The sequence below is a fragment of the Microcaecilia unicolor genome, unplaced genomic scaffold, assembly GCF_901765095.1.
Source record: "Microcaecilia unicolor unplaced genomic scaffold, aMicUni1.1, whole genome shotgun sequence".
Classification (NCBI taxonomy): domain Eukaryota; kingdom Metazoa; phylum Chordata; class Amphibia; order Gymnophiona; family Siphonopidae; genus Microcaecilia; species Microcaecilia unicolor.
The window spans coordinates 879,095-885,653 of NW_021963636.1; positions in this window are offsets into that span (position 1 = coordinate 879,095).

Below are 6,559 nucleotides of genomic sequence, written 5' to 3' on the forward strand. Positions count from 1 at the left end.
AGTATTCTCAATGGAGAAGGGTAGTTAGTGGGGTTCCCCAGGGGTCTGTGTTGGGACCGCTGCTTTTTAACATATTTATAAATGACCTAGAGATGGGAATAACTAGTGAGGTAATTAAATTTGCTGATGACACAAAGTTATTCAAAGTCGTTAAATCACGGGAGGATTGTAAAAAATTACAAGAGGACCTTACGAGACTGGGAGACTGGGTGTCTAAATGGCACATGATGTTTAATGTGAGCAAGTGCAAAGTGATGCATGTGAGAAAGACAAACCCGAATTATAGCTATGTCATGCAAGGTTCCACGTTAGGAGTCACGGACCAAGAAAGGGATCTAGGTGTCGTCGTTGATGATACGTTGAAACCTGCTCAGTGTGCTGCTGCGGCTAAGAAAGCAAATAGAATGTAAGGTATTATTAGGAAAGGAATGGAAAACAAAAATGAGGATGTTATAATGCCTTTGTATCGCTCCGTGGTGCGACCGCACCTTGAATATTGTGTTCAATTCTGGTCGCCGTATCTCAAAAAAGATATAGTGGAATTAGAAAAGGTACAGAGAAGGGCAACGAAAATGATAAAGGGGATGGGACAACTTCCCTATGAGGAATGGCTAAAGCGGCTAGGGCTCTTCAGCTTGGAGAAAAGGCGGCTGAGGGGAGATATGATAGAGGTCTATAAAATAATGAATGGAGTTGAACGGGTAGATGTAAAGCGTCTGTTCACGCTTTCCAAAAATACTAGGACTAGGGGGCATGCGATGAAGCTACAATGTAGTAAATTTAAAACGGATCGGAGAAAACTTTTCTTCACTCAACGTGTAACTAAACTCTGGAATTCGTTGCCAGAGAATGTGGTAAAGGCAGTTAGCTTAGCGGAGTTTTAAAAAGGGTTGGACGGCTTTCTAAAGGAAAAGTCCATAGACTATTATTAAACGGACTTGGGGAAAATCCACTATTTCTGAGATAAGCAGTATAAAATGTTTTGTACTTTTTGGGATCTTGCCAGGTATTTGTGATCTGGATTGGCCACTGTTGGAAACAGGATGCTGGGCTTGATTGACCTTTGGTCTTTCCCATTATGGCAATACTTATGTACTATAAAAATATTAACAGTATGTGAATGTCAGCTCACCATTAGAGATAACATTGTGATTTCAGGGCTATACAGCTGAATGCAGTCAAACACAGGGAAAAAACCCCAGAATTTAGCAACACAAACAGCCTTTGGCATGCCTTACATTATGCAACTCTAAAAGCAAGTCAACTGACCATTTCCTATGGTAATTAACTTTAGTTCGGTGAAGTATGTCTACAAGTCAAAAAGCAACTGCACTGAAAGCCCATTACTTTTGTACCAGAATCAAGATAAAAACACAATCTCGCCTTCAGTGAAGTTGGTTTTCAGACAGGGCCGTGCCAACACGGTAAGCGAGGTAAGCATGGCAGGAGGGCGCCATCCTCTGGGGGGCGCCCTGCCGCACCATGCTTATCTCGCCATTTTCTCCCCAGATCCTTTTCCTTTTTTTTTTTTTTGTTTAAATTTACCTCTGTCCGGCGGCGTAGCGTCAGTGAGAAGGAGGCAGCGCTCCCCCGCCCCGACGTGTCTACTAGTCTTCCCTTCGCTGTGTTCCGCCTTCTTCTGACGTCAGAAATGATGCCAGAAAAAGGCGGGACACTTAGCGAAGGGAAGAAGACTAGTAGACACGTTGGGGCGGGGGAGAGCCGCCTCCTTCTCACTGACGCTACGCTGCCGCCGGACAGAGGTAAATTTAAACAAAAAAGGAAAAGGATCTGGGGAGAAGAGGGCGGGCAGTGTAGCGATCGTTTTTTTTGGGGGGGGGGAGCGGCACGGTGCCAACGGGGGGGGGGGGGGGGGGGCGCCGGAGGCACCAACTGCAGGGGGGCGCCGGAGACCTTAGGCACGGCCCTGTCTTCAGACAATAGAGAGAGCCTTCCTCAGGGGCACCAATTTGTGGATAGTAGGTAATTCTGAGAAATAAAATATACTGTACTACAAATTAGGTCAGGTGACCCTCAGGGAGAAGAATGCTGGCTTCGGCATAACCCCTGGTAAGCCTTTCCTTGGCTGAGAGGTGCCCAGCTCTCCCACCGGCTGTCTTTCAGATGCTGTGTAGGACTTGCAGCTCATCGGCATATCCTCACAGCCTTCTCCAGGGTGACCCTCAGGTCCACTCCAATCGGCGCGCGGGGCATTTTCTCTTTACATTTATATTTTCTCCCAGTTACTTATGTCTCCAGTACACTTTCTCTTCTTGGTACTGTCCCTTCCTAATCTGCTTCTCCATCTGAAACCTCTGTACACTACAGGAACACATTGCCCACCCTCTGCTTTCATCATTTCACCATATCTTTTGTCCTCTTCCTTCTCAGCTCTCAACCTTCAAAATTTCCTTCCTTCCATTCATCCATCTCCTTTCTATCTGAGTACATCTCACCTTCGTTGCTGTTGTCATACCTCTCCTACTCTTCTCCGTACTCTCTTGCTCCTTCTCCTGCTCTCTGCTGGGGACATCAATCCCAATCCTGGTCCTCCATATCAGCTCTCATCCTATTTGCGCAGGTCACACTGTGATGTCTCCAATGTAATTTCTGTTCCTCTCCTTCCCCCTTCTTCCCTGCCTTTCTTCTGTGCTCTGTGGAATGCCTGCTCTGTCTGTAACAAACTTCCCTATATCCATGACCTCTTTATCTCTCATTCGCTCCATCTGCTTGCCCTAACTGAAACTTGGCTGTGCCGTGAAGACTGCTTCAGTCACAGCCCTGTGCCATGGAGGTAATCTTTTCTCCCATACTTTTTGCCCGGTTGGCCGCGGAGGTGGTGTCAGGCTACTTCTTTCACCCTCTTGTAGATTTCAACCCCTTCTTCCACCTCAGGCTCACTGCTTTTCTTCCTTTGAAGTCTACTCCATCCGTCTATTCATTCCTCTGCCTCTTCGAGTAGCAGATAAGTCCCTTTCTTCCTTTCTCACTGACTTTGATGCCTGGCTTTCCTTCTTTCTTGAACCTTCATCTCCTTCCCTCATTCTTGGGGATTTTAACATTCATGCTAATGATCCCTCTGACTCTTATGCTTCTCAGTTTCTCGCTTTAACATCCTCCTTCAATCTTCAGCTGTGCTCCACTACTCCCACTCACCAGAATGGCCACTGTCTTGATCGTATCCTCTTCTCAAACTGCTCACTCTCCAGTTTCTGTGCCTCAGCTGTTCCCCTCTCTGACCATCATCTGATAACTTTCACACTTAAACACCCTTCTGCTCTGTCCTCCAGTGTTTCAAATCTCTTCTTTACTACTATGTTATCCAAGACTGTCAATGAGGCTGTCTCTTCCTATAATACTATTCTCTCCTCTGCTCTGGATACTTTCGCTTCCCCGTTTTGTAAAATGTACCAAACCCCAGCCTTGGCTGACCTCTAGAATCCGCTACCTACGTTCCTGTGCCCGCTCTTCCGAATGCCTTTGGCTGAAATCCCATGCTGACTTCATACATTTCAAATTCTTGCTGACCTCCTTCCAGTCTGCTCTTTTACTTGCCAAACAGGACTATTACATCCACTTGACAAATTCTCTTGGCTCAAACCCTCGATGTCTCTTTGCCACACTGAACTCTCTCTCCTCAAAGTTCCTTCACCTCCAACTCCCCCTTCACTTTCTCCTCAGACTCCATGATAAGGTTCACAAGATTAAACTTGAATTATCAACCAGGTCACCTCCATCTCTCCTTCCCTTAGTCCATTCTCTCAACCCTCCAACCCCTGCCTCCTTTTCTTCCTTTTCTGAAATCACTGAAGAGGAAACTACACATCTTCTTTTCTCCTCTAAACTAAATACCTGTTCCTCCGATCCTATTCCCACCCATCTACTTAACACTATCTCTCCTACTTCATCCCTTTTATCTGTCATATCCTCTATCTTTCACTTTCCACTGTGACTGTTCCTGATGCCTTCAAACATGCCGTAGTCACTCCACTTCTTAAAAAACCTTCATTGGACCCTACCTGTCCTTCCAACTATCGCCCCCTCTCCCTCCTCCCTTTTCTATCCAAGATACTTGAACATGCTGTTCACCGCCGTTGCCTTGACTTTCTTTCATCCCAAGCTATTCTTGATCCACTTCAATCTGGCTTTCACCCCCTTCATTCAGCTGAAACAGCACTTGCTAAAGTCTCCAATGACCTTTTCCTGGCCAGATCCAAAGGTCTCTGATCTATCCTCATCCTTCTCGATCTATCTGCTGCTTTTGACACTGTTGATCACAGCCTACTCCTTGATACGTTGTCCTCACTTGGATTTCAGGGCTCTGTTCTTTTCTGGTTTTCTTCTTATCTCTCCCATCGTACTTTTAGTGTATACTGTGGTGGATCCTCCTCCACTTCTATCCCACTGTCAGTTGGTGTACCTCAGGGATCTGTCCTGGGACCTCTTCTTTTCTCCATCTATACTTCATCCCTTGGTACTCTGATCTTATCTCATGATTTTCAGTATCATCTTTACGCTGATGACTCCCAGATCTACCTCTCCACACAAGAAATCTCAGCAGGAATCCAGGCCAAAGTATCAGCCTGCCTGTCTAGCATTGCTGCCTGGATGTCTCAGCGCCATCTGAAACTAAACATGACCAAGACTGAGCTTCTTATCTTTCCCCCTAAACCGACCTCTCCTCTTCCCCCATTCTCTAATTCTGTGTATAACACTCTCATCCTTCCTGTCTCATCAGCTCGTAAACTTGGGGTCATTTTCGACCCCTCTCTCTCCTTCTCTGCACATATTTAGCAGACTGCTAAATCCTTTCGTTTCTTTCTCTATAATATCACCAAAATTCGCCCTTTCCTTTCTGAGCATACTACCAGAACCCTTATCCACACTCTTATCACCTCTCCCTTAGGCTATTGCAACTTGCTTCTCAAAGGTCTCCCACTTAGCCATCTCTCTCCTCTTCAGTCTGTTCAAAATTCTGCTGCACGACTTATGTTCTGCCATTGTCGCTATGCTCATATTAGCCCTCTCCTCAAGTCACTTCACTGCTTCCAATCCTTTCCATATACAGTTCAAACTCCTCTTATTGACTTATAAATGCATTCACTCTGCAGCTCCTCAGTACCTCTCCACTCTCATCTCTCCCTACATTCCTCCCCATAAACTCCGTTCACTGGGTAAATCTCTCTTATCTGCACCCTTCTCCTCCACCGCTAACTCCAGACTCCGCTCCTTTTATCTTGCTGCATCATATGCTTGGAATAGACTTCCTCAGCAAGTACGTCAAGCGCAATCTCTGGCCGTCTTCACATCTAGGCTAAAAGCCCACCTTTTTGATGTTGCTTTTATCTCCTAACCCTTACTCACTTGTTCAGTACCCTTATTTTATGACCCCTACCTTAGTAATTCTCTTATCTCTTATTTGTCCTGTTTGTCTGTCCTAATTAGATTGTAAGCTCTGTTGAGCAGGAACTGTCTCTTCAGTTCAAGTGTACAGCGCTGTGCACGTCTAGTAGTGCTATAGAAATGATAAGTAGTAGTAGTAGTAAATTATTAGTAAGACTGCTGCATAAGATATCTTTTTAACAAGGAGGAAAGGCCAGATAAAGAAGGCCAAGAGGGATTACGAAAAAAAGATAGCATTAGAGGCAAAAAAACATAGTAAAAAATTTTTTCGGTATATTAAAAGCAGGAAGCCGGCAAAAGAATCGGTTGGGCCGCTGGATGACCGAGGGGTAAAAGGAGCGATCAAGGAAGACAAAGACGTAGCGGAGAGACTGAATGAATTCTTTGCTTCGGTCTTCACCGAGGAAGATTTGGGTGGGATACCGGTGTCAGAAATGGTATTTCAAGCGGACGAGTCGGAGAAACTTACTGACTTCACGGTAAACCTGGAGGACGTAATGGGGCAGTTCGGCAAACTGAAGAGTAGCAAATCTCCTGGACTGGATGGTATTCATCCTAGAGTACTGATAGAACTGAAAAATGAGCTTGCGGAGCTACTGCTAGTGATATGCAACTTATCCTTAAAATCGAGCGTGGTACCGGAAGATTGGAGGGTGGCCAATGTAACGCCCATTTTTAAAAAAGGCTCCAGGGGAGATCCTGGAAATTATAGACCGGTGAGTCTGACGTCGGTGCCGGGGAAAATGGTAGAGGCTATTATTAAAAACAAAATTACAGAGCACATCCGAGGACATGGATTACTGAGACCGAGTCAGCACGGCTTTTGTGTGGGGAAATCTTGCCTGACCAATTTACTTCAATTCTTTGAAGGAGTAAACAAACATGTGGACAAAGCGGAGCCGGTTGATATTGTGTATCTGGATTTTCAAAAGGCGTTTGACAAGGTACCTCATGAAAGGCTACAGAGGAAATTGAAGGGTCATGGGATAGGAGGAAATGTCCTATTGTGGATTAAAAACTGGTTGAAGGATAGGAAACAGAGAGTGGGGTTAAATGGGCAGTATTCACAATGGAGAAGGGTAGTTAGTGGGGTTCCTCAGGGGTCTGTGCTAGGACCGCTGCTTTTTAATATATTTATAAATGATTTAGAGATGGG